This window comes from Amblyomma maculatum, chromosome 6 (assembly GCF_055883805.1).
Source record: "Amblyomma maculatum isolate TAMU_Amacu chromosome 6, ASM5588380v1, whole genome shotgun sequence".
Lineage (NCBI taxonomy): Eukaryota > Metazoa > Arthropoda > Arachnida > Ixodida > Ixodidae > Amblyomma > Amblyomma maculatum.
The window spans coordinates 61,486,985-61,507,229 of record NC_139349.1 but is presented as its reverse complement, the minus strand read 5'-3'; the positions used below and the strand labels follow the sequence as shown (position 1 = coordinate 61,507,229).

The following is a 20,245-nucleotide window of genomic DNA, read 5'->3' as shown; positions in this document are numbered from 1 at the left end:
CTTATCGGCACTAATTAATTCTCCGCCGGGGTGGCGCAGTGGTTACGGCGCTCGACTACTGTTCCCAAGGACGTGGGATCGAATCCCGGCCTCGGCGGCCACTTTTCGACGGAAACGAAAACCAAGGCGCCCGTGTGCTGTGCGATGTCAGTGCACGTTAAAGAACGCCTGGTGGCCGAAATTTCCGGAGTCCTCCACTACGGCGTCTCTCATAGCCTGAGTCGGTCTGGGACGTTAAACTCCACAAACCAACCAACCAAGAATCCACATCCACCATTTTGCCACTTGCACACATTTCTTTGACGATCTATGCGATGGTCCCCTTCTTTTTCCGATATATCAACTAGTCGCTGTTTTACAGCGCTGACAAAGTCATGCTCATGCGAAACCGCCTACATAGCTATACAATAGTTACCCATTACAGCAAAGAAAAAATAGCGAAACCTTAATGACCCACTAGACTTAGTTCATTGGAAGTAAATTTAACTACATAGGGACTGTTTCCTTTCTCTTTCTTTGCACTTTCGTTTGCAGCGTTTTTATATTCAGACCATACAGCAGATGGCAACAGCAGTATTTAAGGCGCGCACTAATAACAACCTTTAAGTACCCATCCAAATGCTTTCTAGCTACACTATCCCATCAAGGTGCATTTTGTGCCGCAAGGTAACAGGATGACATGAACATCTACAAATGCAATCTCGTGTCGGGCGAAACGCGAGGGGGGAGGGGTAAATTAAAGCTTAGGAATCACTGCTTTCAGATGCAGACATGCTTTTCAGGACGTAAGTTCGAGTCTGAAAATAATTAGACCCTGATTTTGCCCCTAGAAATTGTATTGTCGCGGCGATCGATATGATGCGAATTATTTTGTGCTGTACCGGTGACTAGTGTATTACCATCGAATACTGCGTGCGTGTTTAATTCGAAACGTGCTTTCATGGTTTTATAACTTCTTGGAATCTGAAATTGTAAATGGTCATATTTTCTTGTATTTCTGCCAATTCGTATTATTTTCTGAGCAGTGTTTGTGATATCCTTCCTCTGAAGCAAAGTTCCCACCCTGAAGCGTCTGATTGACGAAAAGACGTCCGTGTGTGGAAGGAAAAGGCGCGGTAACCGTCTCACTTGTTTTTGTGGACACCTCAACCGCGCCGTAAGGGAAGGTGGGAGTGAAAGTGGAAAGAGAGAAAGAGGAGCCGTAGTGGAGGGCTGGGGACCTTTAACGTACGCTGACATCGCACAGCACACGGACGCCTCTTCGTTTCGCCTCCATCGAAACGCAGCCGCCGAGGTCGGGTTCGAACCCGGGTCTGACGAAGCGTCTGACGAACGCGACTGAACGAAAAATATACGGAAAATGAGGAGACATTCAAAGGTATCAGAAAGGAAAACGTTTGGACTTATGTGACTGAGCTCAACGTCTGTTTCTAGTCCAATGGCTACCAGAATCTCCTGAAGTGGAGATAATTGGATTGGTAAAACGTTTATTCGGGGCCTGCAGTAGAACGCGCGCCCGCGCGCGCGCGCTCCGGACGGGGCCTACGTCGTCCTCTGGGCACCGGCCGCGCGGCCTAGGTCCCCGCTCGCTGTGGCCGGCTCGCTGGGTCCCTGCCGGGCCAGCGCCTTGATGACCTGCTGGACGGCCCAGAGTTGTTCCTCTTGATTGTCGCTCCGTGCGGCTGCTTCCAGTCGCGGCGGGATCCTCCCAGACTTAGCTTCTTCCTGGTGCTTGCTACAGTTCAACAGCATGTGTGCGAAGCCGGCCGTCTCCGTTCGGCAGACTCTGCCTTTGTCTGTCAGGTGCGTCTTGGGACACATTCTATGCATCAGCGACGGTCTGGGGAGTGAGCCCGTCTGTAGTTGTCTGAATAAAACGGCTTGCTCTCGACTGAGCTCCGAGTAAGGGGGTGGTAGAGTTCTGCGAGCTAGGCGGGACACTTTGGTTATTTCGTTGTAGTAAGTCATTCGGTCTTTGGTGCTGAACCACAGCGGCCAGTCGACCGAGGCGGGGTCCGTTAGCGCGCGCGCCTCGGCGTGTGCCGTCTCGTTGTGGTTGGCGTTGCGGTCTGACGCCTCGCCCGCGTGCGCCGGGAACCATTAGATTCTCACTTGTCTGCTGCCATCGTCGTTCTTGGTTGCCTGCAGTATGCGCACAGATTCTTTCGCTATCCTGCCTTTGGCGTAATTTCTCACCGCCTGCTTCGAGTCGCATAGCACTGTGTGGCAGTCGCGGTCGGCGATGGCCGAAGTGGAGAAGAATCGTTACGTGGAGTGGCCGGCAAAACACTGCTCCAGGAGTGTAGAGTGCTCAGTAACGCAAGCATGAGCAGAGTTGCTTTTAAGGCATTTTGTGGGGGCTTCTAAAGACCGTCGTTTATTGCTGTTGTCATAGCCATGTAGAAACGTCAGTTGTAGCAAGGAGGAGGAGGAGGAGGAAGATGAGAAGGAAAGGCAGAGAGGTTAACCGGTAAAAGAAACCGGTTTGCTACCCTGCACTGGGGTAAAGGGTTGAGTGGATATAAAAGTTGTGTCCCGCCGGGGTGGCGCAGTGAAAGCCATTCTGGATCGCCAGATACTGTGCAGGCCCAATAACATGATCATGTCCAGCGGTAGCCCATCATCATCTTCAATTGGTAAAAATCTAATTCCGAATGCATCCACGAGTAGGTCTTTTTTAATTGTTCGTTGTAGAATGTCCCAGAAGAAAAAGGCTTCCCAACAGTCTAAGAAAACGTGTTCGATAGTTTCCGGTTTGCCGCATATGAAGCAGTGATTTCCCCAAGGTACAAAAAAAACCTTCCATTTCTAAATAAGTCTTAACTTCTAGTGTATTGCTATGGAGTTTGAAAAAGAAAGTTTTTGTTCCCCCTGGTACAGCCATATTTTTTACTCGTTTAAAGACTGACGCCCATGGACCTGCACAGTACAATTATCTGTACAATGGGATCGGGAGAAAGACATGCTTTCAGGCATCCAGGCGTGGATGCGGGGAAAATACGGCAGTAGTTTCTCGAAGCCATTGCGGGTGTTATTGAAGTTCTCAAGACACACGACGAAGTGCCTGAGTGGCTTCCGAGAATGGAAGTGTTGCTGCAAATGACTGATTTGTGATGGATCACGCAGCCCAAATCGCGTGGTTTTAACCCATGTAGTGTATTTGTCGCGTAATATTCACTCTCTCTGTGTGTGTATGTGTGGGATGTTCTATATGTGTAAAATCTGATAATAAATTAGGCAATAAAGAAAAAAAAAAGCCGAGGTGGCGCAGTGGTTACGGCGCTCGACTACTGTTCCCAAGGACGCGGGATCGAATCCCGGCCTCGGCAGCCGCTTTTCGGTGGAGGCGAAAAGCAAGGCTCCCGTGTGCTGTGCGATGTCAGTGCACGTTAAAGAACCCCAGGGGATCGAAATTTCCGGAGTCCATCACGATGGTGTGTCTCATAGCCTGAGCAGCTTTGGGACGTTAAACCCCACCAAACCAAACTAAACGAAATAAAAATAAATACTTCTAGAGGAAAAATAAGCTTGCCGGAGTGCACAAAGAGAAAACAGTAGCACTAACGGCGAGTGCCTGAAAAGGCACATAGTTTAGTACAAAGTAGTGCGCTTTCGTCACACATGGAATGAAGCCCCCGACGTCTGAGGCTGCAAATTTTCCAGTGGCCTCCAAGATATACTGTCTGCCACATATGGTAATGTGTTAGACCTCCGCTCACTCCGCGTTCTGGCCGCCTAATATATCTGGTAACGCAGGCGGCACTATCTCCATCGCAGAAACGATATCGTTATGGATATTTTATTTCTTCTTGCGAAACATTGCAGTCTAGACGAGTGTCCGCCGGCGTCTTTTCTTGTGCGCGGTTCCATTTTAACTTCTTATACGCTTTGTGTGCGTCACTGCGTTCTTGCTTTAGGCAAGAACTCTGGACACTGGTTGGCATAGATCTTCGCAGTGACGCCAGCGCGGCCCCGGGCTTTGCGTTCGTTCTTATCATCTCCATTTTGTTTTTACGTTTTGCTTATTTATTCGCGGGTCACATTTCCACTCACTCTTACTGCATAGCGCGATATGTAATCTCCTCCGTCTGGGCCGTCACAGACCGCTTGGCGACTTTACGCATGCTTTTCAGATAATTAGGCTGTGGCTGCTCTCTGCACGTTGGTGTTGCTTGTACTGGGTGGGCACTTTCACAACTTAATGAGCATGTGTAGAGTTGGTTGCGAACACAAACAAGATAGAAAGGTCGCAGTCGGGGCAACAACGTAGTGTTCTAGCCATAACTCCTCCTGGCTGAGGTATGTGTATGCCGGTCCTGTCGGTAATTTGGAGTTCCTCGGGCATGAATCTCTTTCTGCAATGTCTACGTGCGCGTTTATCACAAAAGTATATATGGGTCAGGGTTCTAATACGTATTGCGCACCAGGTGTATGGAGAAATACAAATTTATTGAAAAGTTTGCTTTGGTTTGTGGGGTTTAACGTCCCAAAGCGACTCAGGCTATGAGACGCTGCAGTGGAGGGCTTCGGAAATTTCTACCGCCTGGGGTTCATTAAGGTGCACCGACATCGCACAGTATGGGCGCCTTGCTTTTCGCCTCCATCGAAAAGCGGCCGCCGCGGCCGGGATTCGATCTCCCATCCTTGGGCAGAGTAGTCGAGCGCCCTTACCACTGCACCGCAACCGCGGGGCTTGAAATATTTGCCTGTCTCAATAAATTAGCCAAGGCATAGAAATGTATACCTCCTTTGCATCCATTAGCGATGAATGTACGCTAGTTGGCTGGAGTCGCTTGCGTCGCCAGACTTGCTTTGGGAAAAACAATCAAATTGCTCTCGAGGCCTCTGCAGAATTCATGTTCTGCGTATCTTTCGGCAGCCCCGCCGGGGTGGTGCAGTGGTAAGACGCCCGACTACTGTGCCGGAGTTCCCGGGTTCGAACCCGACCTCGGCGGCTGCGTTTCGATGGAGGCGAAACGAAGTGGCGTCCGTGTGCTGTGCGATGTCAGCGCACGTTAAAGATCCCCAGGTGGTCGAAATTACTCCGTAGCCCTCCACTACGGCTCCCCTTTCTCTCTATCCACTTTCACTCCCACCCTCCTCCCTTCCCTTACGGCGCGGTTCAGGTGTCCACAGAGCAAGTGTGACAGATACTGCGCCTTTCCCTTCCTATGAACCAACCAACCAACCAACCATCTTTCGGCACGTGTGTAAGACGGCCTTCTTTTCTTGTGATGGTGTGGGGCGCATGAAGTTACCGTCTAGGTGTTACACAGCTATGAGGAACGCCATGGTAGTGGGCCACAGACAAGTTTAGAACATATCAGCGTTAGCACACATCCTGCAGCAGGATGCAGTTTTATTTTTCATTCCGCCTTTCTTTAAATGCTGTTACTGCTGTTGAATCAATCCTGCGACATGAGACCTGCACCCGAATGTCAAAGCCACTGAGCCATTGAGGCGGGCAGCTTGTTTTGTGTGTGTGGAACTTCACGGGAACGGGAACTTATTTCACAATTTATAACAAAGAGAAAATAACTTGGGTTGCAAGGGAAACAAGGTGAATTATCGGGTATTTGCTAAAAGGTCCCACCAGCGTCACTAAGCAGAGTGGCACTAAACGAAGAGAAGCGGTCAATGCGTTGGCTGCATGTATGTGCGGTCCATAATTTTTGCATATTCGTTTGCACTAACACAACGTTGGTTTACTGAGGCTCTACGCACCAGAACTACACAAAGAGCCAATTTACAGGCTTCCTTGAAAAGTAGAGAGAGAGAGAGAAGAGAAAGTAATCTTTCTTAGCTTAGCTAGCGCTTGAAAATCGCTGACAGACTGCTGCAAGTAGTAGGCGAGATTTGAATTGAACAAAGAAATACCGCAAACAGGCCAACCGCTGGCAATAAGCCTATGTAAAATGAGTGCATCTAGACGTACAATTCCTGGAAAGAGTGCTGTTTTGACCTCAAGAAATGCCTCGGAGCATGAACAGGGACGAGAGAATTGAAACTGAAAACACTTACCAAAATTGGTCACCAGTTTTCCTACCAGTACACCGTGTTACACACCTTTACATATGCTATGTTGGATAAAACATATGCAGGCCGTAACACAAACCGATGGATCAAACAGAGAAGTTTAATTAACTAATCGTCCCGCTGCGGTGGCTCAGGACGCTCGACTTTTGAGCTCTAGGACGCGGGGTCAAATCCCGGCAGCGATGGCGTCTTTCCAATGGAGTCGAAAATCAAGGAGCTCGTGCGCTGTGCGATATCATTAAAGAGCCCCAGGTGATTGAAAGTTCCCGCAGCCCTCCACTACGTTGTCACTCGTGTAGGCTGACTCATTTTTGGATGCCAAATCTTAGAACCGAACCACTGTAAACAACCGAAGGTGATGAGGATCTTTCTGACGTCGAGAAAGAAAAATTATTACCGTAATTACTACTACAAGGCAAGCAAAACTTCTTAAGTGATCGTAACTCAGCACTTCAGAGGAGTACGCGCAATGAAATATATCTGACTGATCTGAGTATATCTGGACTGACTGCGTGGAACATTTTCTAATGGCAACTTAGCACTACCCTGGTGTATGCTAAAGGCAGGTGCAAATGGAGCTTCGCTCTACTACTACCTGGAGATCTGGAAGGCGGCTAGACACGCTAAAAACCGTGACGTCGATGACTAGTGTGCTGGCAACGCGGTTTCCAAAAACGGGTTCCTAAGACCTCCACTTTAAAACCTGTATAGAGCTAATCGGAATATAATTGTGCGGTTTAAAGTCGCCTTGTCTAATTGATTTCTTAATGTTATTGTAAGAACAACAGGCATTTGGACTGAAGATAATGCTGAAGTAAATCAGCCGTGAACGCATAAGTTATGCATTAACCCTTTGATGCCCAAACCTGCAATTCGCAATTCAGGCTGCTGATTTTGCTAATACAAGTTAAAATAGCATCCAAAAGCACGAAACAGGTGAAAGAAAAAATATTTCTTTATTCATTACTTCGTAATGAATTGTTGCTCCTGGGCAACATCGGGCATTTGCGGTTCTACTTGGAGTGGAAGGAGTGGAAGCAATTCCTTGTCGGTAGCAGGCACAAATGCATCCTGCACTTCTCACAGAAGAGGTAGGTGTAGCCTGTTTTGCAAAACTTGCACGCAATTCAGGCTGCTGATTTTGCTAATACAAGTTAAAATAGCATCCAAAAGCACGAAACAGGTGAAAGAAAAAATATTTCTTTATTCATTACTTCGTAATGAATTGTTGCTCCTGGGCAACATCGGGCATTTGCGGTTCTACTTGGAGTGGAAGGAGTGGAAGCAATTCCTTGTCGGTAGCAGGCACAAATGCATCCTGCACTTCTCACAGAAGAGGTAGGTGTAGCCTGTTTTGCAAAACTTGCACGCAATTCAGGCTGCTGATTTTGCTAATACAAGTTAAAATAGCATCCAAAAGCACGAAACAGGTGAAAGAAAAAATATTTCTTTATTCATTACTTCGTAATGAATTGTTGCTCCTGGGCAACATCGGGCATTTGCGGTTCTACTTGGAGTGGAAGGAGTGGAAGCAATTCCTTGTCGGTAGCAGGCACAAATGCATCCTGCACTTCTCACAGAAGAGGTAGGTGTAGCCTGTTTTGCAAAACTTGCACCTGTTCTTCTTTTTGCCGTACTGAGGCCAATGGTGCGTACCATCGTAACGGACATCCGCTACTGGCCGTGGTGCCAGAGGTCGCGTGATTGGCTTCGGAGGTGCATGTTGACTTCCTGCTGCCATGCTGGACTTTCTTTTCAGAGGCTTTGTGTTTATTTGAGCCAGGGCTTGCCCAATGTGTCCGCGGAAGGTGAGCAGAGGCAGTCTCTTCTTGATGCCCAATTGCATGCAGTGCCGCTTGTAGAGAAGCCACCCATTCACAATGGAGACGTCTATGAACCAGAAAAATATCCTCATGTAGCATTTTTTTTTTATTTGTGGTCGGTGCGGTACAGTTCTATAAGCATGTCAGCAAGGTTCACACCACCCATAAAGGCGTTGTATTCTTTGACTGAAAAAGGTCGAGGAACCTCAATGGTGCGTTTTTCCTTGGCGCTCCATCGTTTGCATGTGTCGGTCGGCTGAACCCCTGCGTAGCTCGACACGAGGACAACAGAGCTGTTGTCATACCATTTTGTGACTTCAATCTCTGTTTTGGAGTCTGTCCGGAAATCGACGGATCCTCTGCCTTGGCTCTTCAGTGTTGCTTCGGCGGCAAGAGGGCATTTCTCTGTCCGGTCAGCTCGTACTGTTCCAACGCTGTGAAATCCTCTCGACTTCAACTCCTCCACAAGCCGCAGACTGCTGAACCAATTATCAAAATATAATTTATGATTGACATGCGGTTCTAAGTCCTGTACCAAGTCGATTACGATATCTCCAGATATGCGGAATCCATGTTCATTCGTTGTGGTTTTACCGTCATAAATTCGGAAGTCGTGAATAATTCCAGAGGAACCTGCGCGCGTGAAGACTTTGTATCCCCACTTGTGGGGTTTTGATTTCATGTATTGTTTTAGAGGGGATCTTCCTTTGAAAGGGATAATTTGTTCGTCAATACTTTGGCGCTCTTCTGGTGCCACCTTTTTCATATTTTGTTTCAGGTCTACAAAGGGGCGCACCTTGTACAGACGATCGTAGCCCTCTGCATCTCTCGGCTTCGCTAGAAAGTTGTCATTCATGTGCAAACTCTGGTGAATGGCCTCGAAGCGATTTCTTGACATCAAGTCAGCCACCACAGCAAAACGGGTTCCGTTCTGCCAGAACATGCGGAAGTGGGGCATGCGTACTGTTCCCGATATCACAAGGATTGACAAATACTTCCGCATCTCCTCGGGTGTGACGCCAATAGAAGTACCATTCTTTTGTGTAGAGAACAAATTCGTTTGGAAGCACAAAGAATCCACCATTCGGGCGTCAAAGAATGCTGAAAAGTACTCGTAAGGAGTCAGCACATCAGCAGGTGGGGGTGGCAGCTCACCTTTCCATGAAATATCCATGAGTGGCAAGTCTTTGCGTTGCCAATTCCGCGTTGGCTTCTTTTTTTTTTTTTTGGCTTCTTAGTGCCCCTAGGTTTTTGAGCGGTGCTTGACAGAGCCTCAGGGGACGCGCTTGGAACTTCGTTGTTTTCGCCTTCTGGTGCATTGTTGCTCCGAAGGTTGGTGACAAATTCCAAAGGGCAGTTATGAAGAAAAGAATCTTCTTTAGTTGGTTCGTAGTCTGGATCATCGGGGTCGCTGTCTATGTCTATATCAGACACTTCTCCATCAGGCAAAAAAGTTATCTCCTGGATCTCCTCGTCCGTGAGGGCCCGTCATCTTGATTTCTCCATCTGAATATAAAGGGATTATTCTTTTCTCTCACTTCATGCAAGCATAAAAAAAGGCAAATCCAATGAAATTCTGCCCCCTGTGAGCAGTTCGTCAATTGCAAGAGCTCGGCGCCCTAAGCTTGCTCATTATTACATGCCACCCACACGTGCCCGATGTTGCTCCTGAGCAACATAATAGTTTGCACGCCTTGCGCCAGGCCACTCTAAACTTTTCTATCGATTTGATTGCGCACAAACAGTTCCCGTCTCATAATCGATGAGCTTCACATACTATAAAGTTTGCAAATAGCGCCTAGTTGCTGATCAAAATAAAAATATCTCACCTCGCGTAGCAATGTACACGTTGCTCCTCGGAGTCCAAAAACTTGTCTGCTGTTGTAGCTACTGGATGAGTGCTGCCCTCTGTTTTTTAGCTACAGAAGCAAATGCTTTTGTATAGACACACTAGATGGCGCTGCCATACCAAAAGCGCAAGATGCGCAACAGAAAAAAAAAAAAATGTTTGAATTGTTGCCCGAGAGCAACGTTGGGCATCAAAGGGTTAATATTGATGTCGCAGAGGAATTAAAACACATATTTGCCTGGTTAAACCAAATATGACTGATGGGGCAATACATACTTCAAGTTTAACGAACCTAAGCCCAATTAAGCAAACAGGCTCTGCCATGCGCACCTTTGTTGCACTTGGTTCAAAGAAGTAAATGGAGGGGCAGTTTATTTCCTTGCACGGAGGCCATACTACCTTTAGGCTATAGCTAATATAGTTGGTTTGTTTGGGTACGTTAGGGCCATAAAAGAGACTGATCCCAGAATGGGTTAGAAGGGACTGTCTGTCCACAATTAGTATTTTTAGGTAATAAGGCATGCCTGCTTTAGCGCCGTAGCTAATGATATGGAGGCTTCTTACTGCGATGAGGCGAGAATTTTCAGACGAGAAAAGTAAAAAAAAAAAAAACAGTTGAGATGCTCTGACTTGGAGACAGAAAGGTACAGTGCCTCATAAGTATCATGTACCTGGGAGCTACTTCTCAACTAAGACTCCATGTTGAGTTGGAGACAGAAAGGTACAGTGCATCCTAAGTATCATGTACCTAGGAGCTACTTCTCCACTAAGACTCCATGATGATGATATTGTTACGAAGCGGCAAGCCGGTGAAGACAGGAGACAGAACATGACCGATGACGATGGTAGATGACGTTTAATGAATGTTCGCGGGTCTAGCGCGAGCGCTCCTGCCCGCGCCACTGCCCGCTTCTTCTTCCTTGTCGTCCGTAATAATATACACACAAACTTTGCTTTTAAGCTTTGTTTCATGCTAGCAACTAATAGCTGACACATTCACACTTTTCTGCAGCAAGCAGGGCCGCTACCACATTGTAAGGAGCTTGTGCTTTGTGCTAACAAGTGGAGAACACGCTTACTTTCGCGTAGCTTTGCTGTTTTACCTGTGCCAACAGCACGAAAAACCCGCTGCAGTGGATGGTTCGCCAAACAACACTTGCTTTCATCATTAGTCATCGCACTCATGCACAGCAGTCGCCGGTGGACTGAAGGCAAGAGGGAAAAGGGTGGTGGCTCTGCCACCGCAGTGTGCTGCGCCCTCTTCAGCTGCTGCCTGCTCTCTATCATACTTTAACTCGCCCAGGGCTACACCTCTTAGATCCTTTATTCTTTTCTTGATTTCGTTATTCAGAAGTTCCTCATTGCTTTCGACATCCCTTTTGTATTATATAATATTTGGATAGCTTGGAATTGGCTGCACAATTTAAGTTTCAGTGAAGAGCTTCCGTAATGCTTCCCGGAGAGGGGGGGAGAGGGGGGAGAGGGGGAGGGGGGGACACGAAGGCCAGGTTCACGTACTACTACTTGTAACATTCGCTTGTTCGCTTTGTTGAACCTCATTGTTTCTACGTATATTTCGTGTAGCATTTTATTATCATCTATTTACACTAGACAGGAGGACGCTTTCAATACGGTAAATCTTGCGTATGGGGAGGGGAATTTAGGTGTCAGCATAAAATGACCTTCGCTAAATGTTTCATGAGGGAAGGCGTGTCTCCTGAACTGGCACTGCTTACTGACAAAGAAACAACAACAAATAAACAAAAAAATCATTGTTGGCGGAGGGTTTTTCTTTTCCTTACCACATTTATTTGTAAGGCAAGCACAAAACATTATAAATAATAGAAACTTACTTGTGTGCAGCTTTACTAAGCAGTAGAATAAGCTATCGCGGACGCCAGAAGCATTCGGCATACGGCTGCTGAATCAACATTTGGGGCCCAAGAATTATACCTGGCCAGATTTCTGTACTTTCCAGTGCGTTTATGTTTTTTAAATATTTCACGAAGTAATAACCTGCAATATAAATACAGCTTATCAGCTCTAACGTTATTATGTTATCACTTGTTCACCACGGACAGGCTGAGTTGAACGGGAAACTTTGAGCCGCAAGATACTTTCCGATAGCTACTATCGAGTGAGACATTTCTGAGAGGGGACAGAAGAATACGCACTCCATTGAGGTTCAGAAAGCACAAAGTGCACAAGCGTGTGTATGCATAATGTGGTTTAGAACTGAAGGGAGTCAGCGAGAAGCTAGTTCTGCCTCTGTTAGTGCAGCACAGCCGCCCTTTTTCAGCGCGATGACATACCGTAGTTCTCCATAATCAGAGAGCTGCACTTGTCGCGGCTGCCTGCCGCGGCTTTACGAGAGCAATGACCGGCTGTGAACGCTTCTGCGTTGCCATACAGCGTTTTTATTGATAAGCACTCAATCGTCGCACAATTCATGCAGTGCAGAAGACAGTTATTTACTATATTTAGTGGATTAAATTTTAACTTAAATGCGTGATGAAATACGTTATTTACTCTGTAAAAACTGAAATTTTCGTGCCGTTTTTCTATCGCGCAGGATTCTATAAGGCAAAAGAAATAAAGAACTGTGAAATAGAAGAATCGAAGTATATTATTTTCTTTTGCTACTGTAAAGGCTTTGGAGAGCAGATTAAGGCGTGATGGGGTATTATTCTATTTCGACTTAGTCTTTCAGCAGATGATAGGGCCGCTCACTAATTGACGGATGTACTATGGGGTGTCACGAGATAGGATGAAATGGCCAAGGTGACAGGAGGTGCCAACTAGGGCAGCTTCTTTGAGAGAGAGGGTGAGACAGGAATCGAACGCAGAGAAATTGTACCCCGAATTAGACATGCTGTCACCAGGCGACGTGCCCACGTTCGTACGATTTGATTAGAACGGGGATTTAACTAGTGAAGTCAACATAATAGAAATGTACACTTCACTACCTGTGTATCAAAAATGAAACAATGATCTTTGTTAAAAGCTTCGAAAAGGACGCCCGAACACGCCAAATTTGGTGCAACAGTTCCAGGAGCGTTACAGCTTGCGTTTGGCTATAGATGCTCATGTAGTCACAACACACTGAATCAGTTGCAGAGACGTGACTTCCGAACAAACACTCCGGTTCATAATGTGACATGCTTGTATACTGGTATTTTGCGGGCCACAAAACAGTGCTGGCCACGTTGGGATAGTCATGTATGATCTGAATAAAGCGTGATCTTACCATTCGTGCGTCGATGTAGCTATATTGAGAAATATGAGACGTAAAAACATTTAATAAGAATTAACAATGTATATTCATGTTAATCAAAGACGAAACCAACTACAAAACCTTTCCATAACAAGCAAAACGGCGGCTGAAAGAACTAGAGTACCTTATTCCCACTTATCCTACCTTTAGTGAATTATGTATTTTTTTGCCACAGTACTTACAAATCATTATGCAAATTAGCTCATGATTATTATCACTAATGGGAGCCAAAGCAAAAATAAAATGGCGATTACAGTATTCAGTCGTTCGATGCAAGACGCTGCTGTGGATAAGAAATTATCCGCCTAAAGACAGAGCAGTCTGACGTGACCATCAGTATGACGGGAAGAGCAACTTGAACGAATCACATAGAAGACATCCCCCTTCTTGAATTGACCCGCAGCAAAGGTCAAAAGCCTGCTTGGTGATTAAAAAAAAAGAAGATGCAAAGGAAAAACCAACTTAAAACCGCTGGGGAGTGAAAGAACAATATGGCGACGCTTTTCAGTCGCTTTAACCGGATTGCAAACTCAGCGGCATATTCAAAAGCGAATTGGATTCAATGGCTCACCGTCTTCAGCGCGGACGATAAGGTGAAAACAAAGGCTCATATTCGAGAAGTAAATGCGAGAGTTTAATATAGAAAACCTCAGACGTTGCAGTGTGATAGAATACGACTGTACGCTTATGATGAGTATGTTCAGAACCGGCAGTTTTCGACGATGTTTTTCCCGTATTTGGTCGGCGAAGCAGGAGTGGAGACTGATTTGCTGCCAGAATGCGGGATGTCCCGAGCCCGCAAGACATGGCCAGTTGGCAGCAGCTGCTAACCTGGGTTGCAGTCCTGAGATGGATTGAACTTACTGGCATTCTCGAACCTGGAGTCAAAAACGATATTCGCAGGTCACTTAGGCCTATATATGTCAGGTGGTCCTTCATTTATAGTTAAACCGGTGCGAAAACCGATGTACTTGGCCGAGCGACTTAAAATCTCACCATTTTTTTACACGACAGCATGTAATAAAAGCCACTTTCCCATAAAATACGGCACTGGCATTGCCAGAATCAGCGTCGACAATGTAAGCGAAAAACCAAAGGAAGATGCTAGTTGCTGTGGACACATCGAGGCGCTGACTGATCTGCACGGCCAAGATGGCGGGAGCCCCCAAAACGGACAACTCATCTGTGGAGGACGGGCGAGATGGGGATCAAACCCATATAGGCACGCTTGGCTTGCATGTCAGACACCCTACTTCTTCGCCACACAATCACCTTCGAACGGCTTGTTGGAAACCGGCTTGATGTGCATGTCCAGTGGCGTCTAACATAATGTGGCAGTCTGCGACTTTTTGAAATCAGTGTGTGTGGAATATAAAAATCGCAAGTTAAGAGATAGGTGATTAAGCCACTAACAAAGTGCATGTACTCAACAAGCATTTGGAAAGTCCAGGAGCCGCAGGCGGAAGCCATTAATGTTTTCATGTCATACTTTTAAAGGTAGAGCATGGATGCTCGCGGCTTCTTGTGCGCCGATAAGAGATACTTGTAAGCATAGGACACCTAACATTCGTTTTGGGAGCGGCCTCTATGAAAAAATAAAAATCGATCATTTCTATCAGTCCTTAAATTCCGTAAATACTGCTTTCTTTTTCTCTTTTAGGAGTTGTATTTCTTTTAGGCTTAAGGAGTTGGAGGCAATCCCAGTAGTGAGAAGCATAATTTGTTTTCGAACCCTGCTAATGGCTCTTGATGCCCGCGCCACCGCAACCCTGCTGGGCGCGAGTGCCGCGTTGTGTCCGTATCTGTAAGCCAAAATGCATTTTTGTTACTAAGCCTCCACAGATGGCGCATGTATACCGATGTTAGTTGAGGACTGGAGGCTACAATTCTAGCCATTGCATCGAGGCGGTCGAGGGTCGCTAGTCGATGTCGATGCTTTGGTGACTGAACATCACGTCCCGTTCAATGACATATCAGCACATTTTAATGTGAAACAGTTAGAGGCCTCATTCTCCAGAAAATCCAGCGTCTCCATCGTTGGCGCCGGGGGTGCAAAATTCACGGGCAGGTGGTATCTGGTAGGTGGTATTTGGCAGGTGACATGACCGTGCACTGACTGGTCGCTGGGTTGTGTGAAAACACGAGACCACCTGTATGACGCGGCTGATTTCGCATGCGCTGCCAAATCGGGCTTCGCCTTTGAAATCCAGCAGGGATCCAGCATTTCAGGGCCTTTGGATCCTCAGTTACCTGCCCCTACGGCGCGTTTAAAGTGGATAATTATACCAATGACGAGTTGTCTTTCATACAATGTGGCGTTCCACTTCATTCAATATGCTAATCAGTATGTTCGGTATAACAGATGTAGAAGTAAAGAATTACTGGTTTCTCAAATTTGAGTAGCATAATGAAAGGACATGAATAAGAATCCACAAAACCAGCAGGAAAACGGGAGCCATTAAAGATATCACCCCATATCCTCAGCCGTGGAGCTTACCTGTCCTCTCCTCCTCTCCCTCCCTCCCACCTTTTTTTTTTTAACATATTAGCGTTCTCTATTCCGACGAGTATCGCGAGATTTTAATGCACAACAGTGCACATTCCGCTAAAATATTAGTGCTCCATGTTGAAAATTACATTTTCCAATGCTTCATTTCTGTTTTCACAGGCTGCAATTTTTTTTTGTTTTGCATCACCAGCAGAAGGTAGACAGATGTGCCATTTGTATTTCTGCCGCTTAACTGCGAAGGGCGTATGAAAACACTTTAAGTGAAAACGGAAAACTTGATGAAGACGATGTTTACTGCTCAGCGCGACAGTGTGTTGCAATTTTAAGTAAACTGGTAGTGCTGCGTCTACACGAATGCTATCTTTTCCATTAAAATTGACACTGGTTGTTTAGAAGTCAGCCTCTACCAATAGTGTACCAAGTTCGTATCAGAAAGCAGACATTCGCACCAAAAATGACGCTTCTATAATTTAGGCAAGGCCAAGAAGCTACACACAAATGTAACCCTTACAGACTGACTTCTCAATAGCAAAGTAAAATGCGTGCTTCGCACCTGTTTCAGAGCACGGATTCTAGAGGCTACGCCACAACTTCATTAGCATAGGAGTGGTTACAATCCGTCCTTTTCCGGTAATTATGACAGGAGTTTGAATTGATTGCTCACAAGAATCTTGCTTTCGATTTTCTAACCAATAAATAGGTTTCGGAACCCTTCGCCTAGAGAGTTTACGCTAGACAAACGCCAGGGAGAAATATCAAAAAGCTGATAATGTCCAGGCATAGACGTACAGACCTACATGTGTGTGGAATAAAGGACGAACGAAAGAACGCATGAACGAGCGAATTTATTTCCTTGTTGTTGTTGTGGAGTCCTTGTTCATGAATGGGGTGGAGACGTAATGTTTTGTTTGTTTTGTACTTAAATTTATATAGAAGATATCAATGACGATGAACTAATTGAAGGTAAGCCTGGGAACTGAAAAACTGCTCATGACAGACCAAGCTAATCTAGTTACAATTTATTTACAAGTAATTCGATGTAAGTGCGAAGACTAGGAAAGCAGTATATGAGAGGATTCAATCCTAATTTGTCTGTGTGTGCGTGAGAGAGAGAAAGAGAGAGAGAGAGAGAGAGAGAGAGAGAGAGAGACAAAGAGAGAGAGAGAGAGGCAATAGAAATGCGATGAGGAGATGAGACAGTTATTGCCGTTGGTTACTTCTCATAGGGGAAAGCGAGGTGGGGGCGTGGTGGAGTAAGAGAAAAGAGGGATGCCGTCAGAAGCAGTGGGCCTGCATACCTTGAGGGCTGTCTAGCTGTGTGGCCTTGGTAGAAAACACAGGACCCGTCCTGCGTCCCCAAACAAAGACATTCAGGCATCGTGAAACAAGTCTGCTTCTCATCACTTTTGATAACGTGGGAGAAAAATTGAGACTGACAGACTTCACGGAACTGACACGGACTAAGGTTTTCTGGAAATTAGTATCTGAATGTAAAGTTAAGTAGGGAGAGAGAGAGAGAGAGAGAAAGAAAGCAGTCCATCAAATTTATCTACATATGGAGGAAGCAAGGTAGAAAAAACAAAACTACCGAACATTAATTTGGGAACCGATGAATATTTTCCTCCGCGGCTGAGTCGCTGAGAAAGCTGTCTAGCTGTCTGAATACGACCTCAAGTTTCTAAATAACTGGTCGAGTTGAATTCAGGCAAGCCGGAGGTCATTCTTTTCGACGGCTGTTTCCAAAAACAGGACTATTCCGTCAATAGGCAGCATTGAGCCGTGATTGTTCTGCGCATTCTGGCCATGGCACGGTGCATTAGTTTTGCGAAGTTCGTGATACTGATACATACATTCTTCCAGACTGCACTACATGGCATGTCTCTGCTAAGTTCTGTAAAGCCCGGCACTAGATGTCCTTACTCAAAACGCTGATCTCTTTCATGAATTGAGATGCAATAGGAGCGAGAACTGGGCCCAGATGGTTGTATATGCTGCTTTTGACGCGCTAAACTGGGCGCGTCGAAAGCAACTGACATACGATGGCAGATTCGGCTCTAATTTCGGCTGTAGCAAAAGCTTATTTCGCGACGCGCATGACATGGCTGTAAATGAGTTATTTGCTGACTTCATGTTTCACGCCTTTGTGTCCATTAATCTAGATAGATTTTGCGTATATTTCCGGAGATATTTTTTACAAAGCTCCATGACTTGCAGCGCCATCTATTTCCGCGATTTTGTATAAACATTCTTTTGCCACGAATATTTGCATAACTAGCCGATAGTCATACAAATACTCTAAAGTATTCGATTCGGCTCTTAGCTTCACTATTCGTATTTCATTCAGTGCCGTGGCTCACCTATTTGCATTCTGTTTGGTTTTGAAAAAGTACCATTCACGCACCCTAAGCAATATGAGCCGTGTCGAAAATACTACAGAACAGTTTTGTAGTTACAACTAATTCCTGTGCGGTTTTCGACTTCGAATCCATCTATCATAAGCCATAGCTCCTCATTTTATATAGTTAGCCCATAACTGCACAATATGAAACATTTTTGCAGGGAAAACTACATAAAATATTTTGTCGCATTATTACTTGGTTATGTTTTTTTTATCGATTGGAAATATGCGGATTAGAAATATTAGATGTAATCAGATTACTCTTTCTCGAACAATATTGCTGCACTGCTGGTCGTGTTGAGCGTACGTGAGAAGTTCAAGCACTTGCAAGCTTTGGCTCATCTAGGTTCTGTAAGAGGTTCAGTAATTAATTGAGTGTTTTACGATATGATGTGTGTTTACTGACCACCACGATCTTCGCTCGAACTTCTTCGTTAACGAATAGTTCGAGAATTTATGTTCGACTGGCTTTGTGTCGCATTTTCAGTGTTGAAATACCGTCGGGCCGCAGCTCAGCATTGCAAGTTGAATGTGGGTGCTCGGAAACCAATAAAAGTTACCAGCAACGATAGAGAGAGCGTTAAAGCGCGTTGCACTGGTAAATTTCAGAAATATTTCTTTTGGCACATGTAAGTACTTTTTCAAAGTGAAGGTGTATTTTTATAAATCTTTGTAATTCAGCGTTTCTGTAATGAGCAAAGTGAGCAACCGGAAATTATTTCTGACTTATGTCTTTCATGGCCATTTTATTGCTGTTTGTCCTCCTCAGGTGAATGCCATCGTACGATAAGAAATGTACTATCCGATAAGATTTGAAGCACAATCTGGCGTATATTTTTGTGGCTAAACAAGCAACTAATGTGGTTTGTGCTTTGCAAAAATTTTAAAATCTTTTCTAAATACTTCAAAGCATTTTCAAGAAAATTTTAAACCATGATTAGCAGCAACCGTTATCGTAGATAAACAAAGAAGTCCGTCCACTACAATGTATACGTATTTCAGGTGGTGAGTAGGGTGATAATATGATATAACAGTTCTAGAAAAGCCTTTAAGACAGCAACGACGTGTACATTAGAGAGAATATTTATGCCAGATGCGCGTAAATGCAGGAAAACTGGGAAAGCAATAATTCTACTTTTACTGGCAATTACATCGTTACACTTTAAAGCTCTGTATCCTATTTGGAGCGTTATATTTTGTTCGTCTCCTCATGCCTCGCCAATGCTGCCTTTCTCGAAACGTTTTATTAGTACAGTGCTTACTTTTGTAATATTGCAAACTTCTTATCGCTTATGCGAACGACCTGCGCCAGACATCCGCCTCGATTGTATTAGAGGTCACTAACTCAGCAACTACATGATCCTGAAGGACGTTGCGTAACTGTTTTCGAACCTTTTCCAGATACCTCGAGTAGGTTGCCAAGTGCAAATGGCAGGCTTCTTGGTGCTTCTTATCATATTGCTGGCGTGTCTGTATCGCATGACGCAGTGCGTCCAGCGAGGTGTGGTGCAACCCTTCCAGGGACGTGCCCTTGGCACGTTCCTTCTCCTTCCTTCTTCCCAGATCCTTCTCTGCAAGACGCTGCGTACGCTTAAGCAGTGCAGCGGTTCCTACGTTTAAGTCGTTATGTCCCCTCTTTGAAGCCAGCTTTACGGACAGCAAGAATACCCTGCTGTTCGGAGTTTTGACCTTATATAATTAATCAGCGCTAATGATGAATCGATGGGATTAACTAGTGGATCCTCCCTTTTACTCATCGGCGGAAGAGTCATTATGCCAAGAGAACTTGCTGGGAGATAGCACCTTGACAAATGTATTTTGCGTCTGTAAAATACTCAAAAGGCTGATAAACAACTGTTGGCCGAAAGCGGTCTGCGCGTCGACTTGAACCGGAACATTTTGTGCATTAGTACTATTGGAAACATTTCGCTGCTAGCGTTTGAATAGCGTTCACGGGGTTGTGGAAATTGACTGCCCGTCTCATGAACGCTCAACGAGTTGCGCAGATGTTCAAACTTTCAACTGTATACTCTGCGGCTTCGTCTTGTAAATGCAACGCGGAGTAAAATGCGTTTCCACTGATTTAGTTTTTGTTGTTCTGGCGGTTGAACGATTCATTTTGCATTACACTTAGCTAGATCATCGCTAATCACACGTTTAACCTAGATTAGGAAAAATTATACGTCACGTAAACGATTAATTTTTAGGTGCATACTTGGAATGAGTGCATTGGGATAAGCGATTAACATGTTATTTTACTATGACAAGGAGCTGCTGAATATAGAAAGTAATGCTCATAAGGAATAGCAACTGCTATAAATACAACCTGATATTCGCTTTCACATCTTATCGAAGG

General features: G+C 45.3%; 1 long non-coding RNA gene across 1 annotated transcript in view; it reads left to right on the top strand.

Annotated features, from left to right (window-relative positions):
- The window catches only part of LOC146185852 (uncharacterized), a 377,146-nt gene that overhangs the window by 115,242 nt on the left and 241,659 nt on the right, over positions 1–20,245 (top strand). The gene's annotated exons all lie outside the window — the stretch shown is intronic.